Source organism: Schistocerca americana, chromosome 2 (assembly GCF_021461395.2).
Source record: "Schistocerca americana isolate TAMUIC-IGC-003095 chromosome 2, iqSchAmer2.1, whole genome shotgun sequence".
NCBI classification, from domain to species: domain Eukaryota; kingdom Metazoa; phylum Arthropoda; class Insecta; order Orthoptera; family Acrididae; genus Schistocerca; species Schistocerca americana.
Genome location: NC_060120.1, coordinates 135,067,702 through 135,087,627, shown reverse-complemented (window position 1 = coordinate 135,087,627; position 19,926 = coordinate 135,067,702). Strand labels below are relative to the sequence as shown.

Below are 19,926 nucleotides of genomic sequence, written 5' to 3'. Positions count from 1 at the left end.
TTGTCGTCGAGTTGAATCAATGTAAACTGAAATAGTTGATACACAAGTTTGCGAAATGAGCGCTCGAGTTGAATTAAAATTGAATAGAACCAATCATATTTATTTTGTTAAGCTGTTTGACAGTGTTTATGTATTGGGACAAATTACTATAGGTACATTGCTTCAGTCGCTTTCATTGCAATTCAAACAATACTCCACGTTTTGAAGGACATTCCATCATCATCAGGTCGATTAGGTATTGTCTATTCGACAGATAATGCAATGTTAGGTAGGTAATGTTTCGTAGCACTGTCTGTAAAATAAAAAGAAACGCTTATATAAATTACTAACAAATTAGCAATGGAAGCGAATCTTAATCGACCTGAACATGACGACTTGATCATGAAAATGTGTAATGATGCTTAAACTAAAATGAAAGTAAATTGAGCAATCTACCAGTAACCAGATGTATCTAAGCAATCGCAGCCATTACAGACTCCCTGCCCAAGAGGACCAAAATAGGTAAGTTTATAGCATTCTAGCTCTAATATTTAAAGAGATATAGACATGTGTGTTCTTGAAATGCCTACCATATAGGCAGCCCAGCTTGACAGGTGTGTTGTGTGGGAATGCTATCGACCTGCCTTATCGAACTGTTTTACAGGGCAGCTTAAACATCAGGGGAAAGAAACAGTTTTCCAGCTCCTGACATTTAGGCTGGACAGTACAACATGTATGTTGTGTTGTTGCAGTTTTGGCCTGACTTATTGACCTAACTTGTCTGGTAGCCTATATGTCATGATAAAAAAGGATTTCCAAGCCCTTGGAATAAAAGTTATGCTGTATGAGCAGCAAGTTGTGGAAGTAGCACCAGCCTGCTTTATCGACTACATTCGCAGGAGCTCCATGTGCAGATGGGCATGTCTGGGGAAAAATTGAAATGGACAGAAGAGGAGATGGATAGGAAGAGAGAGGCGCAGGAGAGGTTGGGTAAATGGAATGGTTATACGCTGCAACTGTAGAAGCACAGGTTTACCTGTCTTGACCTATATTTATGATTCGCTGTCAATTATAAGATCTTCAGCAAAATTAGCCATAGAGGCCACTCTGACATCTGTGAGAAGTTTAATGGCGTGGGACAGACAGGGACATTTTGACGATGTTGTTGTTGTTGTGGTCTTCAGTCCTGAGACTGGTTTGATGCAGCTTTCCATGCTACTCTATCCTGTGCAAGCTTCTTCATCTCCCAGTACCTTCTGCAGACTACATCCTTCTGAATCTGCTTAGTGTATTCCTCTCTTCGTCTCCCTCTACGATTTTTACCCTCCACGATGCCCTCCAATACTAAATTGGTAATCCCTCCATGTCTCAGAACATGTCCTACCAACCGATCCCTTCTTCTAGTCAAGTTGTGCCACAAGCTCCTCTTCTCCCCAATTCTATTCAATACCTCCTCATTAGTTATGTGATCAACCCATCTAATCCTCAGCATTCTTCTGTAGCACCACATTTCGAAAGCTTGTCTAAACTACTTATCGTCCACGTTTCACTTCCATACATGGCTACACTCCACACAAATACTTTCAGAAACGACTTCCTTACATTTAAATCCATACTCGATGTTAACAAATTTTTCTTCTTCAGATGTTAACAATTAAATATTTTTGATAAATTCATTTATCCAACTAGTTTGTTAGCAGTTAAGTATTTTTGGTAAAAAATTAATTTTTCCAACTAGTTTGTTTTGTTTTGCACGTATTAATAAAATTAATTTTTATATTATTGTAACTTACGGTATAATTTTTCTCCACCAACGATCACAGTTTTGTCTGAAAAATTAAGAATTGTGGTTTTTCCCAGTGATCAGATAACAATACTGAACACACGTATATTATGAGAAAGTGTAACATAGTACATTAACTAACTTGACATCGCTGTGTGTTTCTTATCAAGTAAAAATTAATTTAAGCATTACTGTGTCGAGAACTACTACAACTATTGATTAGGTTTCTTTTCATTAACAAAAATCAGACTCAGATTTTCCTCCTTTAAAGTTAGAACAGTCCCCATCATAGCCTGTGTACCTAATACAGTAGCCAGAATTCTTATGCAGGGTGTAATGACACATTCCGACGCAGAGACATACAATACCTTAAAGGCTGCGCCAAAGATTAAATTGAGAGGCATGTAGATTATAATCTTTGTAATGTTCACATTGGATTCTCTTTTGTTTCATGCTCCAAGAAGGAGCTAAGAGACACTTTCGATTGTTGCCATGTGGAGCACGGACGTAATTTTTGGTGTGTGCGGAAAGGCAACCATCTTGTTAGTAATTATGGTTTGTGCGACGAGCAGAGCAAGTCTTATTGTTTTGTGAATAAAAAATAGTGAAAAGTATCGAAGTGTTACGAAAATTATTTAAAGCGACGTAGCATAGTATTCCTTGGTTTCCACCGTCTTCGTGAAGTGAACCGATTCCGACTCATGATGGTACACACGGTCAACAAAGAGAAGAACATCGATGGCGACTGATGAATCAATATTGTGGCAGAAGGACTAATTCTACGTCTAAGGTGAGAACTCTGATTAAATCAACAATGACGTAGAATTCAAAATGTAATTAATCGGAATGGTAAATTATATTACAGGCATATTTCACGCAGCACTGTATTTGTCCGCATTCAAGCCGGTCAATACAATCCGTAAAAAAGCCTTTCAAAAATTCTAAAGTGACAGTTCCATATCCATAATTTTTCCTCATTTAAAAAAAAATGAATAAATAAATAAATTTAAATGTTTTTTATTTATTTTGCCACACTAGCGACCGTGACAGGACAGTGCTGGTGGAACAAAGAGTAAGTACTTGATTGTTGTACTACAAATGTACTTGTACTAATTATTGTATCTCTGTTACATGACGCACATGGAAAATGACGAAAAAGGTGAAACAATATTAACTGTATAAACGGATGGCACAATAACCAGAAGGAACAAGGACAAGGATTTACAAAACTAACTTAATCGTGAGTGACGCAGCTCAGCAGGAATTAAGGTAGGAAAGCGCAAACGCATGCAGTGGCTGCACCTTAGCTTAGCTCCACTTAAAGCAGAACCTTTTCCTTTCCACATTAAAATCCTGGTAGTGTTTGTGGTAACACACAATTACACTTTGATAATTACAGTGAACCTAGCCCGGTTTCGATTCAATCAGACCGTGGCAGAGAAGCAATGGCAACAAATAATGGCATAAATACAAACACACAAGATTCGTCAGTTACGCTTGAGGCATTATATAGTCTGATGTCAAACGTGAGCGAGCAATTATCTGATTTAAAGATCAGTCACAACACAGCGAACACAAAACTGGCGAATCTAGAAATCAGCCACAACACAACGAACACAAAACTGGCGAATCTAGAAATCAGGCACAACACAACCAACACTGTCGAATCAGCCACAACATGACAAACACAAAATTGTCAAACATGGAAATTGGGTTCCAACAGCAGTTTTCAAGTGTAAACACGCAATTTGAAAACATGCACAGACATTTCGATCAACGCTTAAATAAACTCACCAATGAAATCGATCAAAAGATCGAAGACAAAGTCATCAAAACAGTCAATAATGTTTACAATGTATTGGCAAATGATTTAGAAAAGAAATTGTCAGATCTTACAAACAAACAGGAACAGGAACTGTCAGAAATCGTAGAAACACACAATCAAACACAAACGGTACAAAAAGAAATACATGAAAACGTACAGGCTATTCAACTAAGCTTAACCAGAGCACAGTCCGCATGTGAAGAAATACCTGACCAAGTTAATAAAGTTAACGAAAAATTCGGTCTTCTGAAACAGGAGACTCGACGTATCAACGCTGACATTATCAAAATAAATGAAACTTTAGAGAACGGTAATGTAAATGAATCAATAACTGACCGGGAAACAAAACTTTTTGAAAAATTAGGTAATGAAATCAAAGTAGCCGAGGACAGAATACGCAAGGAAATTGCTGGTAGACTGAATGTTTCAAATGACTTGCCTACGTCAAGCAACAGGCAGCGCGACACTTATTCGCCCGTGCCAGATTACGATGTCAATAACGCAGAACATCACGCGCCCAGTCCGGCGTATGTGCACGCACCGGCGCAGGCAAACAATGGCTATCAAACGCGGTGCTGCAACAGGCAGTAGGCGTGTCACCTTGCATCTCGACGATTCTAGTCGATGAGAGCCTGTTGAAACATAGACAGTTTCCAGTTTTCTCCACAGAATCCAGAAAAACTCATCCAGTCGTATTCATAAGAGCATTTAAAAATGTCTTACCAAGAAACTGGACTGAGGCACAGAAGATTAGATATGTAGTAGGCTTCGCACAAGGCGACGCACTTTTGTGGGCCACAGACATGGCTGAACAGTGCGTCACCTACGAACAATTTGAACGGGCTTTCTTGGAGAAATATTGGTCTGCTGGGGTCCAAGAAAGACTGCGACGTGAGGTATTCAACCCACAACCGTTCAACCTAAAAAACGGCGGGTTGAGAAAGTATTTCGAAAGGTATTTGAATAAAACGCACTATTGGAACAATCCAATACAGCACGTAGATGTTCTCAAAATTCTGAAAAACAGACTACCCGCGAACTTACGCGAAAAATTGGTAACCATACCGGAGAACGACCTTGAATACTTTCTTTCCGTGCTTGACTCAATTGATCTAATATATGAAGAAGAGCCGAGCACAAGTAATCGGAATGAACACTCCGTAACCAATCAAAACAACGGTAACGGGAAACATTTTAATGGCAATGGACAAAACCATCACAGTTGGCATCCGTATGCGACAAGGCCAAATAATGGAAACTGGAATTACGGAAATCGGACAAATTCGGCGCCACAGAGACGTGAAGACCGAAGATACAGCACAGATTACGGTCCACGCCGGTATGGAAATGATAGGAATCACGTGAATGATTCGTCAGGTCCGCGTTATGAAAGGCGGCACAGAAATGAAAATTACAATAGTTACGGTAATAGGAATGACCTACCAAGGAGAAACAGCGACGACCGGTCGCAAGAAAATGTTGCACGCAGTGGTCCGGAAACTAATTGGCGACAGAATAACCACTCAGTAACTTTGTAGAGGTAACGGACAGTACTGAAGCAACGCCGTTGTCTCCCCCGGTAAACAACAATCGGTCGCAATGAGCCCCCACCGGCCGACCGATTTGACAACAGGGGGCACAAACAAGCACACATTACATCTTAGACAATTATTTTTAAGATATGATCAGGATGCTACCGTAGAAGAAGAACTGTGTGAAGAAGAGATAAAAGCACAGAACAAGGTAAGTGACTTCGTGCAGGCTGTAATAACAGTGAAGATAGGAACTATAATTACCAACGTAATTTTAGATACAGGCGCATCTAGGAATATTATTTCTAACAGTTTATTTAAAGAAGTTTCGAAAGCATTTAAAGTACCAGTGTTGCCAACGGAAAATTGTAAAATCTTGACAGCTGTGGGTAACAAGTCAAAAAGTATTAAGTAGCAGACGCAAATACCTGTTACCATTAGCGATGTCACGATAAACTATACATTCTTAATCGTTGACAAGTTAATCGTCAATTGTATTTTAGGTATGGAAGTTTTCCGGCAGCATAAAGTAAACATCGACATAGGCAGTGGACTTTGCTATTTCCGAGTGGGCAGTCGTAGTGTGAAGGTCAATCTTGTAAAGTCAACAATAGATCGTAATGGCCAATTACAGAAACAAGCTGAAGTATAATTAGTTTACCCACAAGTTTTATTGATAGATATTCCTTTCCCCGAACAATTAGACACGGAAATAATTAACGAACAGGCCACCCACGATAAGGTAGGAAAATCCACTTGTCTTTCAAATGGTTCAAATGGCTCTGAGCACTATGGGACTTAACAGCTGTGGTCATCAGTCCCATAGAACGTAGAACTACTTAAACCCAACTAACCTAAGGACATCACACACACCCATGCCCGAGGCAGGATTCGAACCTACGACCGTAGCGGTCACGCGGCTCCAGCCTGAAGCGCCTAGAACCGCACGGCCACACCGGCCGGCACTTGTCTTTCAGAAACTCAACAAAATGAACTAGCAGATCTTATTTATGAATACCGAGACATTTTTAGAAAACAGCCGACAATAATCAAAAAGTATGAATACAAAATGGAAGTCTACCCACATAAAACGTACTGCCATAAATCATGTGCGATACCGTGGGAAAAGAAGGAAGCGGTTCGCAAAGAAATAGATAGAATGGTTCTGTGGAAGGTGATAGAACCTTCGCATGCACCGTACTGCAGTCCCATCCTAGCTGTTAGCAAACCTGACGGATCAGTCAGATTAGTACTTGATGCGCGGGAAATTAATAAGATCATCCTACCAATACGCACTAGGCCGGAGAACATAGATGAGCAATCGCTTAAATGTCATGGAGTGAAGTATTTAACATCCGTTGACATGAAGGCTTCGTATTGGCAAATAGCCCAACATAGTGATAGCAGAAAATATACTGCGTTCATTCATGCTGGCAGAAGCTATCAATTCCAAGTACTGCCATTTGGACTCAACGTGAGTGCTGGGGTGTTTATAGAGGCTTTAGACAGAGTATTGGGTCCAGAACTGATTAGCAAAGTGACGTTGTATGTAGACGATCTCTTGATAGCCACGGAGACCTGGCAAGAGCATGTAGAACTGGTACACAAAGTGTTCCAAAAGTTCCGAGAATATGACGTCACAGCAAATTTTAAGAAGTCCGAATTCGGAAGGGATCGAATAAAATTTTTAGGCCACATTATTTCACGAGGCAGAATTTTACCAGATCCAAAAAAGCTTGACGCCATAAAATATTTCCCCTCACCACAAACACGTAAACAGTTGAAAGCTTTTCTGGGGCTCACGTCGTTTTTTCGAAAACTTGTGCCCAAACGGTTACTGAATAGTGATTCCCTACTCGACCTTTTAAGGAAAAATCACACATGGCTGTGGACAGAAAAATGTGAGGAAGATTTCGTAAAAATCAAACAGGCACTCATAAGCGCACCCATTTTGAAGCATCCTAACATGAACTACAACTTTTGTTTGAGCACGGACGCATCATGTCAGGGATTAGGCTCTTGTCTGTTCCAATTAGTAAATGATAGTGGAGAACAGAAGGTAAACATAATTAGTTTTACCAGTAGAACGTTAACGGAATGTGAAAGAAACTATTCGGCAACTGAACTTGAAGCGTTAGCTGTAGTGTGGGCTTTCCGCAAGTTCCAATACTATCTCTGGTGAAGGCATACACGAGTGTTTTGTGACCATCAAGCATTATCGTTTTTACTCACATGTAAATTGTTGCACAAACGGATTGCACGTTGGTGCTTATTCCTCCAGGAATTTGATTTCGAGGTAGTTTATATCAAGGGTGAACAGAATGTAATTGCCGACGCATTATCGCGTTTGCCACAAGGCTTGAGCGAGTTCAATGAATTGATCGAACAGACTTCCGATTTTAGAGTGTTTCTGATGCATGATGGCACATTTCAACCATATTACAGAAAGATATGTAAAGACATGAGCAATCTACAAAAGGAAGGCAATAGATGGTGAAAAGTTATACAAAAACTGCAGGCAGATGACAATAGTACACTGAAACAATATTACACACTGTCAAACGATGTTCTTTTCTACAGGCGCAATCCACAATCCAACAGCTGTTGTGTATGCATCCCGGAAGAATACATAGACAATTTGATAAGACACACACATAGAGTATGGGGACACTATGGGGCATCAAAATGTACATCGAAAATATCAACGTATTGTTACTTCCAGAATCTCAGACGCAGGATTGAACAAATAATAAAAAAGTGTACAATATGTCAGAAGGTTAAACATCTTAATAGATCTTGTTTGAACGTATTACACCCTATCATTCCAACTAGACCAAGAGAACTAGTTTCCGTGGACGCAGCAGGACCATATCCACGAGCTAGGGGAGGAGCTAGATATGTGATCGCATTTTAAGATGTCTTCACAAAGTACTTAAAAATGTATGCTATAAAAGCAGTACTGTCGGGATCAATAATCAAACGCATGATAGAAGACTACATACCACTAGTGGAAAAATCCGAAAATTATATTAAGTGATAATGCAACAAACTTCACTAGTAATAAATGGAAAACATTTCTCGAATCTCAAAACATAAAACATATATTGGTATCCAAATTTCACCCAGAATCGAGCCCGATTGAGAGAAATTTTAAAGAATTTAATCGCTTTATAGGAACTCATATACCAAACAAACAGACAAAGTGGGTGGAATACATAGCCCCATTTGAGCATATTGTAAATAATTTAATTCATACTTCAACAGGCTTTACACCTACAGAGTTAATGTTTCAAGGCACAGAACTTGACGAATGGGCTATACCTTTACCTAAATTAGCCACAAAGGAAATAACACTAGACGAAAAGGTACGTGAAGCATTACTACAGATGGAAGAACAAGTAGAAATAAGGAAAAAACAATTCAACAAAAAGGTAAGAAAGGTTACAGAATTTAACATTGGACAGGAAATACTATTACGTACCCACCCAAAATCCTCTAAAATTAAGGCATTAAACAAAAAGTGGCAGTTGTTGTATGATGGCCCTTTCATTATAATAGACAAACCTCACCCAGGATGTTATCTGTTAGGTAACACACGAACGGGCAAGGTGAAAGGGTTATACCCCCACAAGGATATGAAGGAATTTTTTCATTAAAGGTTATATGCTATTTTAGCAAAATTGAAATTATACAACTTTGGATCACATAGTGAAATTGCTGTCATTAACCTAAAAAACTGGCGAACACGAAAATCGAAGTCCGGTGTTCGTAGTTTAAGAAGTTCATTGAAAAAGACTGTCAGTTAGTGAAAAACATGCATTAAACTAGAAAGCATAAATGAAGTTTCAATTAAACATCGAGACTAGTAACCAACTGGGGGCATACGCCAGCTTAAAAGCGCATAGTCAACCACACCTAATGAAACATGTGTTACTGTGAGTCTTAACACTATAAAATAAACCATACGGTACTTTTTTAGTCTAACTCAGTTATTTAAGAGAGAGGAACAATGCAAAATTAGCGCGAAGGTCAAGAGTTTGTTCGCTTGAGACGAGCAACAAACCACGCGTCAAAGTTGCAATACAACGCTCAGCTGACGAGCACGCGATAGCGGCATAGCAAGACGAGGGCATTGGCCGCGCTGTAGGCAGCGAGCCGGGGAGAAATCTTCCCCCCTTCCCTCACCGATCAACTGAGTGTATACAAAGCGCGAAGGCGCATGCGCGGTCGAGTCCAGGCGTCACGTGACTCTATTACACGATGGTGGCTATCACGAATAGAATAATGTTCACCAACAATGCAGAGTTTTCCCCGCTCCTACAGTACAGTCGTGATACATAAGCGCATATGCGCGGAATGTTCAAAAGTTTTGAGACCATGCTTACTATGAGACACAATGACGAAAGTCATTCAAAAACAAGAAAGAAAAGGGTACACAAGTTTTGTAAATAGTGGTTTAGAAAATTTAATTATAAGCTGGTGCTACATAATAAAAGTGAACATACAAGTACATACTGGTCATGGACGGTATTGTAATATTATATTATACTGAGTAAAAATCTTAGCTTGTACGGAAGGAGAAAGAAAATAGAACAAAAAAAATAATAATGCAGATATATAACCGGAAGAAAGGCAATGTACACGAGAACAACACACAATTACATATAGGGAAAAAGCAGCAAAGAGATAACGGATACATTTACATTACACAGTAGCTAGCGATTTTCATAATGGACAACAAGGTAAACGCGTGAATTTTTGTGACTAAGGAAAAGAATGATACAAGCTTTAAAATAGGAAAAGTAATAAACAGATCTATGCAGCGTGAGTAATGAACTGAATCGCTCTCAAAACAAGTACCTAGGATTTATAGAGAGAGAAACACATTAACGTTAGGAAACACCTAAAGCACTCAGCAAACAACTTTGTAGAATATATAAGCTATACACGAGGTTACATGTACGAAAGCTAAAGTGTAAAGGAGGAAAATATGGAATGATTGCGCATTAATGGACCGTAAGGCAGTTATGTATGTAAGAAGAAATATTTAGTTGTAAGTATTATTAGTATGAGGGGACGATGCTCAGCACACCCTGAATTATTTTGGAATATTGAGGGAATGGTGCAGGGCACCGAAAAAGGGCCCCACCAGCAAAGTGTATATTATAGTGGTAGATATTTTTTGTGTGTATAAACGTATGTATGAATGTGTGAAAGGCAAAAGAAGTTCTGTACATGTTCGGAACCTAAACAACATAGAAGTGTATAATGAAAATTAAACTCTAAGACAACCTCGTATAAACATGTATATCTAACGTCAAGAAATAACTTAATTAAAACCGTAAGACTCTACGAGTTTACGAGAAAATACGAAAAACCTGATACCCAGTGCAACATTAGCGATTCTACACTCATGTATGCAGAAGGAAGGTATGAATTACTTCACACACTTGAAATATGAAATGATAAATCATGTCAAAATTATATCTTTCATACATATAACGATTTACAGTCACAAAGAATAAAAAATATATCGCCGCTATACGAGAAACAGGTTAGTAGCGTGATCGACGACCTGTAAGCAAAGGAATCGTCTATAAAATAAACTATAAAAAAAACGTCATACAGAATATTATGCTGCACTGAAGCTATGAAAGTCGGATTATTCGTGTACAGAGATTTTCATGACAACCGATGCATTAAAATTTCTGTATTTTTTCTCCCATGATAACACAAGACGCCTATAAGCGCACTTTAATTGAAGATGATGATGATGATGAGCGTTTGGCGTCATTGGCCGGGAGGCCCCTCGCGGGGCAGGTCCGGCCGCCATATCGCAGGTCTTATTACATTCGGCGCCACATTGGGCGACCTGCACGCCGGATGGGGATGAAATGACGATGAACACAACACAACACCCAGTCCCTCAGCGGAGAAAATCTCCGACCCAGCCGGGAATCGAACCCGGGCCCAGAGGACGGCAATCCGTCACGCTGACCACTCAGCTACTGGGGCGGACAATTGAAGATGATACACGCACACAAGGGCGTGCCGCTATTATGAAACACTGCACATAGTAATAGTAGTTACACCCTGAACTTCAGTCCGCAGCTAGTGGTCGTGCGGTAGCGTTCTCGCTTCCCACGCCCGGGTTCGATTCCCGGCGGAGTCAGGGATTTTCTCTGCCTCGTGATGACTGGGTGTTGTGTGCTGTCCTTGGGTTAGTTAGGTTTAAGTAGTTCTAAGTTCTAGGGGACTGATGACCATAGATGTTAAGTCCCATAGTGCTCAGAGCCATTTTAACCTGAACTTCAAAATTTTATGTTTGTATGTCCATGTTAATGTAGGAAGTTTTATTAGGGTTAATGATTTACAAGCACACCAGAATGTGCTTACGCCCAAAACACTGAACATATTAAGGTTATGCTGCATATAAATGATTATTTCGTGCATTTTCAGATTTAATACGTAAAAACCGTAGCATACACGTAGTCGTTGCCACTACCCTAAGTAGAAGGTAGAAAATTCCCTTCCCAAGCTTCAGTGGAGCGGCTACAGGTGTATTCTCTGCATGCTGATGCATGTCGTTGCGTATGAAGAATACGTAACGGAGGTAAACCTTAACTTATACTCGAGTTCAAGAAGGAAAACAAAGGACTTGTTCCTTCTAACAGATTAATGGAAAAAGGTGCGTGTGTCAGTAAAATCCAAGACGAAGAAGCCACTATGAGTGGTCAAAATTTTTTTCAATTTTAGTCGATAGTTTTTTCCTGTAGTTAATGTAAACAATGTATTGTGTGTGTTATATGTTATTCCATTGTATGTGATGTATTTTGTATTTCATGCCAAGTCCCGTGACTTACAAATTTGTGAATACTTATGTACATTGACCAGAAGTATTGAGGGGAATGAATCTCGGTGCAATAGGTAACAGGGGTTAATGCGAAGAAAAAAGTGTAGTGAAAAAGAAAGTTTCGATCGCAATGCTCGCGGTTAAAGTGGTGTGTGTAGAAATTAAAATTGTGCAAGGCAGTGCTACGTTGTAAGTGTCAGCGAGCCTAAACAAGTGACATCGAAAATTGAAGCTTGTATCGTCAAACGACCCATGGCGTCACAATAGGAAAGGACAATGCCAAACAAGTTTGACATGGTACGCTTCTTACCTGGAGTTGCATCGACGGGATCGTCCTCCGCCTCGCACATAGTGTGGTGTGTTCTTCGGGGCACATATTCCAATGTACCTCATCGTATCCAGGCTAAGTACTGGAAGGAACTACAAAAAGCACACGCGTACTGAGGTTCGGAAGTCTCGACGGTACCCGCACGTCGGTGTATATTCAGTGCACTGGCGCGCGCATTCAATCAACGTCGCCCGCTAACGGACGACCAAACAATTAGGCGCGCGTATCACCCGCCCATATTCAACACTGGGTCTAGCGAACAAAGCTCGTCGCCCCAGAATAAATAGAGAAAGCAATACAAGGACTTAATTTTCACCTCTGATGAGGAAGGAAACATTTGTAAATGACGTTGTATTCATTGTATATTTTATTGTACAAACTTTACCACATAATGTCGTTTTCTCAGTATTAACCAAAACTTTGTATATTAGGATTAAGGTTTGTAAATATTAGCATAAGTATACCAAAAAACTGACACACACTCAGTAATACCAAAGAATTCACAGTGCCATGAAAATGAGACAATAAAAATGAAGTTTGTAAATAAAAGACCCCCAAACCTACCAATTGCAACGTCGACTACTGTATCCTGTCAACCAAATACAATTTTCTAGTGACAGTATACAGTAGGGGGGCAGTTGTAATGACACATTCCGACGCAGAGACATACAATACCTTAAAGGCTGCGCCAAAGATTAAATTGAGCGGCATGTAGATTATAATCTTTGTAATGTTCACATTGGATTCTCTTTTGTTTCATACTCCAAGAAGGAGCTAAGAGACACTTTCGATTGTTTCCATGTGGAGCACGGACGTAATTTTTGGTGTGTGCGGAAAGGCAACCATCTTGTTAGTAATTATGGTTTGTGCGACGAGCAGAGCAAGTCTTATTGTTATGGTTTGTGCGACGAGCAGAGCAAGTCTTATTGTTTTGTGAATAAAAAATAGTGAAAAGTATCGAAGTGTTACGAAAATTATTTAAAGCGACGTAGCATTGTATTCCTTGGTTTCCACCGTCTTCGTGAAGTGAACCGATTCCGACTCATGATGGTACACACGGTCAACAAAGAGAAGAACATCGATGATGAATTAATATTGTGGCAGAAGGACTAATTCTGCGTCTAAGGTGAGAACTCTGGTTAAATCAACAATGACGTAAAATTCAAAATGTAATTAATCGGAATGGTAAATTATATTACAGGCATATTTCACGCAGCACTGTATTTGTCCGCATTCAAGCCGGTCAATACAATCCGTAAAAAAGCCTTTCAAAAATTCTAAAGTGACAGTTCCATATCCATAATTTTTCCTCATTTAAAAAAACAATAAATTTAAATGTTTTTTATTTATTTCGCCACAAGGGTCAACGTAGATTCATCGCATGTGGATCAAAGTGCTTTACGTACTTTGGAAGTTTTCTTTGTTCTTTGAAATGTTCTTGTTCCACTTTGATTTTTTATCTTCGTTGTTGTCTTCAGCACAAAGACTGGTTCTGCAATCCTCTTCTCATCTGCATAGCTCGCAGAACCTACCTTCACTTGAACCTGCTTACTGTATTCAAGCTTTGGTCCTCCTCTACAATTTTTAACACTCACAACTTTCTTACTTTACCAAACGGACACTTCCTTGAAGCCCCAGGACTTGTCGAATCACTAGATTCCTTCATTTAGTCGAGGTGTATCATAAATTTCTTTTTTCTTCTATTTAATTTAGTAACTCCTCGCTCGTCATTCAATCTACCCACCTAAACTTCAGTATTTCTCTAAAACACTGCGTTTCAAAAGGTTCTATTCTCTTATTGTCTGCGTTTCAAAATGTTCTATTCTCTTTTTGCCTGAACTGCTGTTCACCCTTGTTTCACTTCAATACGGGGCAACACTCCAGACAAGTGCCTTCAAAAACACTACCTAACTCTTAAATGTATATTCTGTGTCAACAGACATTTCATTTTCACAAATGCTTTCCCTTTAGTCGTGTGTTTCATATTCTCTCTACTTCAGCCATCATCAGTTATTTTTCTGCCAAAACAACAAAAATCATCAACTAGTTTTCTTGTCCCATTTACTAATCTGACTCCTTCAGGAGCACCTGATTTAATTCGACTACACTGCATTCACCTTATTTTAATTTTGTTGATGCTCACCTTATGATCTCTTTCCAAGACACTATCCACTCTGTTCAGCTGCTCTCCCAGGTCGTTTGTTGCATCCTACGGAATTGGCATTACAGTGTCATCAGCCTACCTCAAAGTTTTTATTTCTATCTGAACTTTAGCTCCCCTTTCAAATTCTCTAGGTTTCCTACGGAGCTTGCGCAACGTACATATTTAATAACATGGGGTATAGGCTAAAGGTCTGCCTTACTTTTTATTGTGGATTCCATTTCATCTCTTTCGATTCGTAATTGCAGCCTGGTGTTTGTAATCGTTGTAAAGAACCTTTCGCTCCTTCTACTCGTATTTTGTCCGGGCTACCTTCAAAAATTTTGAGAGTTTATTCCATACAACATTCTAAAAAATAAAAGTTTCACATCAGTGCACGGACACACGTCCAGATCGTCCGCTCTCAAAACTGTGCCATCTCTCTCCCCACATCCACCACTACTGGCGGCTCACCTCCAATTGCGCAACGCTATGCGCTGTTCACGTCCAACTGCCCAGCACTACAATAGAGAATATTCCAACAATGTCAACCAGCCACAGACTGCACACTAGAGATGGACAAACTGAAACACATAACTGTTTGGAAACAAATGAAACAGTACAATGTAATGTTTCGATACGCTGTTTCGAAACAATGAAACAGTTTGTGTTTTGTAATCTAATAAACCTACACATTTTATCATCTTGAATGTCTACTGTATAAGTATGTACATATAAACACAAATGAGGTGCGAGAGCGCTAATCATATCGGAGAGCGTATGAAACTATCACTTAGGCGTATTGGCTGTTTCGTATTTCCTGCAGCAAATGCACTGCTTTCGTGTCGTGTGACTTTCATACTTTTCAATTGGCTGAGGACAGCCATAGCTGAAGACAGAAGAACCACCACGAACGGAACTGGAGGTGGGAGCAAACTTCAAAAACTACGGATATGCTACTGGGATTCCCACATTCCGTTAGTATGGGTAATATACCCATCCTGTTAATTTCCATGCACAGAAAGGGAATCATTGTGGATAATAGGCACATTGACTATAGACTCACAAATAACGCCAAATAATTCGAATAAATAACAAAATATGTCAGAAAAAAATTTGTCTTTCAAGGTGTTCCGAACCGTTGCTATAAATATACTATGCTCCCCAGCCCTTCCCGTTCACCATTACACTATAAGTGATATGTTAAACAGATTGCTTGCAATTATACCTACATCAAATTTATGTATATGTCTAATTACTGTCACTCTACGCCCTTTTTTTTTTTTTTTTTTTTTTTTTTTGTTCAAAATGTTGTAGTCTTACTTGCGTTTCTTAATATGATTACTGTACGTGAACAGAGAAGCGTATGTTATAAAAAAAGTGTAATTTAACTGAATGATTTTCATATATTTATTATTTTGAATGTGAATAGTATGGTTAGTGTTTATAAAGCAGATGTTACGCCATTTCGGAATAGAACAGTCAGCTAGAAACGAAGCTTTATTTTCGGATATCTTAAGCTTCATGCTATTGCCTGTCAAAAAGATTTCGACACTCTTGAAAGTGTTTCATGAAGTAGTATGTTGTGTTTCAGTACCTGTGCCGAGCCCGAATCTCGTCCGACACAGAGCGGAATGAAACATCACTGTTTCGATACAATTAGTCCGTTCCAAGCACAGGTGGACTGAAACAGCCTTATTTTGAAACAACGATACAGTTTTCTGTGTCTGGCTCGAGATCGAATCTGTTCCGGTTATCCGAGACAGGGGCGGAATGAAACACCACTGTTTCGAAACAGTGAACCACAGCCGTTCCGACACGCTGAAACAGTTACACGTATCGATACACTGTATCGAAACATAGAAACAGTGGCCAAGTCTACTGCACACAGCACAGTCAGTGATTTTCATACAGAGCGCTACATGTCGTTACCAACATAAAAACCTAAACAGCCTACTTACACTGTTAGCAAAGACACTCGCGTCAGTCGTCTTCTGCCATAGCCCATTAACGCCACATTTCGCCGGACTGTCCTAACAGATACGTTCGTCGTGCTCCCACATATATTTCTGCGGTTACTTCACACAGTGTTGCTTGTCTGTTAGCACTAACAACTCTACGCAAACGCCGCTGCTCTTGGTCGTTAAGTGAAGGCCGTCGGCCACTGCGTTGTTCGTGGTGAGACGTAATGTCTAAAATTTGGTATTCTCGGCACGCTCTTGACGCTGTGGTCGCAGAATATTGAATTCCCTACCGATTTCCGAAATAGAATGTCCCATGCGTGTAATTCCAACTAACATCCCGCGTTCAAAGTCTGTTAATTCCTGTCATCATGTCGGAAACTTTCTCGCATTAATCACCTGCGTACAAATGACAGCTTCATCAATGCAGTGCCCTTTTGTATGTTGTGTACGCAATACTACTGCCATCTGTAAACGTGCATGTCGCTATTCCATGAATATTATATCTTGAGTCGAAACCACGCACTGGTGTGAAACTGCTATGCTTGGTGGACCAGCTAGCTTTTCGTTGATATTACGAGCTGCTTCTGCACTGCTGAGTGCGCTGTGTGGTTTATGTATAGGTCAACAGGTGCAACAAGTACAGAGTGTGTCATTTGTTCACGTGGCTGGATTCCACTGTACTGCTCGTGGATTTTCGTAGTATGTAAAGAAAGAAAATAATAGTTCAAATGGCTCTGAGCACTATGGGACTTAACATCTAAGGTCATCAGTGCCCTAGAACTTAGAACTACTTAAACCTAACTAACCTAAGGACATCACACACACCCATGCCCGAAGTAGGATTAGAACCTGCGACCGTAGCGGTCGCGCGGTTCCAGACTGTAGCGCCTAGAACCGCTCGGCCACTCCGGCCGGCCCTACTACTCAGTCTATACAGTGAAGAAGTAATGACTCAAATAAAAGTACGGTTCAATGGTGGAATCAAAATTCAAAGTCTAACAATATCAATAATAAGATTTGCTGATAACATTGCCATCCTCGGTGAAGGTAAAGAAGAATTACAGGATCTGCTATTTGAATGAACAGTAAAATGAGTACAGAATATGAATTGAGAGTAAATTGAAGGAAGACGAAAGTAAAGAGAAGTAGCAGAAGTGAGAACAGAGAGAAACTTAACATCAGAACTGTGGATCACGAAACAGATGACAATAAACGGTGAGCCTTACAATTTATAACACAAACACTTGTCAGCTTCTGGTATTAATATGCGCCACGGATTAACTATGTTTAATAGGTTGTTGGTGCTTGAGAAAGTTTGTTTTCAATTTGCATACTTTCAGTCGTACATTGTGTTATCAGGCTGTTGACCAGTCTCTTCAGTATTTAATTTTGGCTAGGTGCCGTTCAGCATTTTGATTACCCTTTTTTTGTTCTTGGAGCAGTATTTTTAAAATTAATGTGTGATCACGCAGCTTTATTCTTGCTTAACTTTTTTAAATTCTTTAAATTGTTTTACAGGAGAAAAATACTCATCTATGTGGCGTTTATCTTTTTATTCACTTCTGATTCTGTTTGAGGAATGCACATGGCTGGCCAGGTATGGAGGAAAGTTGCAATTTACCTTGGTGGAAACCGAGATCGCTGACTGGCAGCGTAGCGGTTCCGGCGAGACCCCCAGGAGGCCTGTTACAAAGGCTCTATTGGAAGGAGGCCAGATTCATGGGTTCTGCTTTTCGCAGAAGGGTCTGTAGTAAGCCCCTGACCGTTCACGTCCATTTCGGTTACGAATGCGGTTTTCTCCTTTGAAATGCGTAGCCGACTAGCCCCTAGAGAATTACGACGTGTGACGAATTCACCTCCCTGCACACAGAACGTAGAAAAGAACGATCTGAAGCAGCTAGCCTACTGCGAGAAAAACTCGTCGCCTTACTTCCAAAATCGGGTTATCCAGTCGCGTAAATCTTGTCCGAAACCGTGCTTTGGCGCGAAGGACTGGACCAGTGAGTGAAACCTGGCTAGGAGACAATACCCACCTTCTGCATTCTAAAATGCTTTCGTTCAGCTAAGAATGAAAAATATGTGCGTGGTACCCTTGTATTCTGCAGAAGAGTGCCAAATTCTCACGCGTCACCGTGGCATATTCCTGGAGATCCTCTCCTCCGGACTGTAGTTTTCGAGCGCTGGAGATTTAGGAGGAGACGACGGTTCATACTCGAGACTTGCCGCGAACAGCACGTCTGGTCCTGTTCTGCCGTCTGTGGCAGCTTTTCTCGGCCGCCATCTCAGCCATTTTTGCATTCGGTGCTGATTTGTGCGTAGACAAGCATATCCGCTGAATTTTAAGGAAGTTTCGCATTTCGTAATTACCGCTGTCTATTATCCCAGCAGTTCATATTTTCTAGGCTTCGCAGCACAGCTCGGGTTGCTTGATTACTTGTCTTATTTCGGGAGTCTTGCAGTCGATTATTTCCCGTATGCGAGAGGTGCAGAATACGGAAGTTTTCTGTGCTTCTCAAGCACCCTTCCAGTTAGAATTGACGTATCCTCCAATGCCTTAGGGCTATAATAAGCTACAAATAAGCTTCTAATAGGCTGTTGTTTACCGTTAATGTTCGGTGAACTGATTACTCTCATGGTAGTAACTGCTTAGTAATCATTTTCTTTGTTTCATGTAGAATTTTGTTCACAGTAAACCGATATTGTTCAGCACACTCTTGCTTGGCAATTACAAACCCGATTGTCCTACAATCGATCCTAACTAGGCGACCCTTTAATAATAAATATAATAAGTTACTTGCATATCCGATTTGTCGTCTCACAGTGACGGTATTTCCGATGCATTACAGGTGCCCGCGCATAAGAGATTTTAATTAATTTGTTTAAATTAATATTTAACGAGCGCTGGGATTTTTAAGCTGCAGGTGAGGTACGCAGACAGCAGCCAAATCTGCCGAGACCCAGCAAGATTTCGACGTAAAGTCTCGTTGAGATGCTGACATATTAACACCGTAGAAGGATAGAATTTCATGACGACCCTGCCAGGATACTTACTGCTGGAACTATGTGACATTTCGCAGTAAGAACGGCTGCGAGACACAACTTAGAGTGCAAAAATTTGTTGCAGCGAACATTTGCGGTGCCAGTCTTGTTCGCTTGAGCATTTCTCACCAGATGCAGCCTTGCTTGCACAACGTTTTATTTATCAGCTGTGCATTTGGGGGTTTCTTTCGTCTAACATGCCCTATGGGAAGTCATATTTATTTTGCGCTTGACATTTCTTGGGTGTTTAGAACATTTATTTATATAAATCGAATTTCTATTTCCAAGAACTCATCAGTTGGCTCTGCAATTAGCGTTGATTGAAGTGGACGGAGCAGATCAACGTGTTCTAGGGAAGGTAGGAAGATGGCCAGAGACAACAGTCAAGTAGATGTAGATAATTTCGTTACAGAATTTTCCGAGGAAGAAGAGAGAACAGTAGTTACTTTGTCAGCTACACAGGAAAATACACGGATAGCTGAG

The 19,926-nt window shown here is 40.2% G+C and overlaps 1 protein-coding gene across 1 annotated transcript in view; it reads right to left on the bottom strand.

The window, feature by feature from the left end:
- Positions 1-19,926, bottom strand: part of LOC124593825 (monocarboxylate transporter 12-like) — a 602,114-nt gene that overhangs the window by 208,786 nt on the left and 373,402 nt on the right. The gene's annotated exons all lie outside the window — the stretch shown is intronic.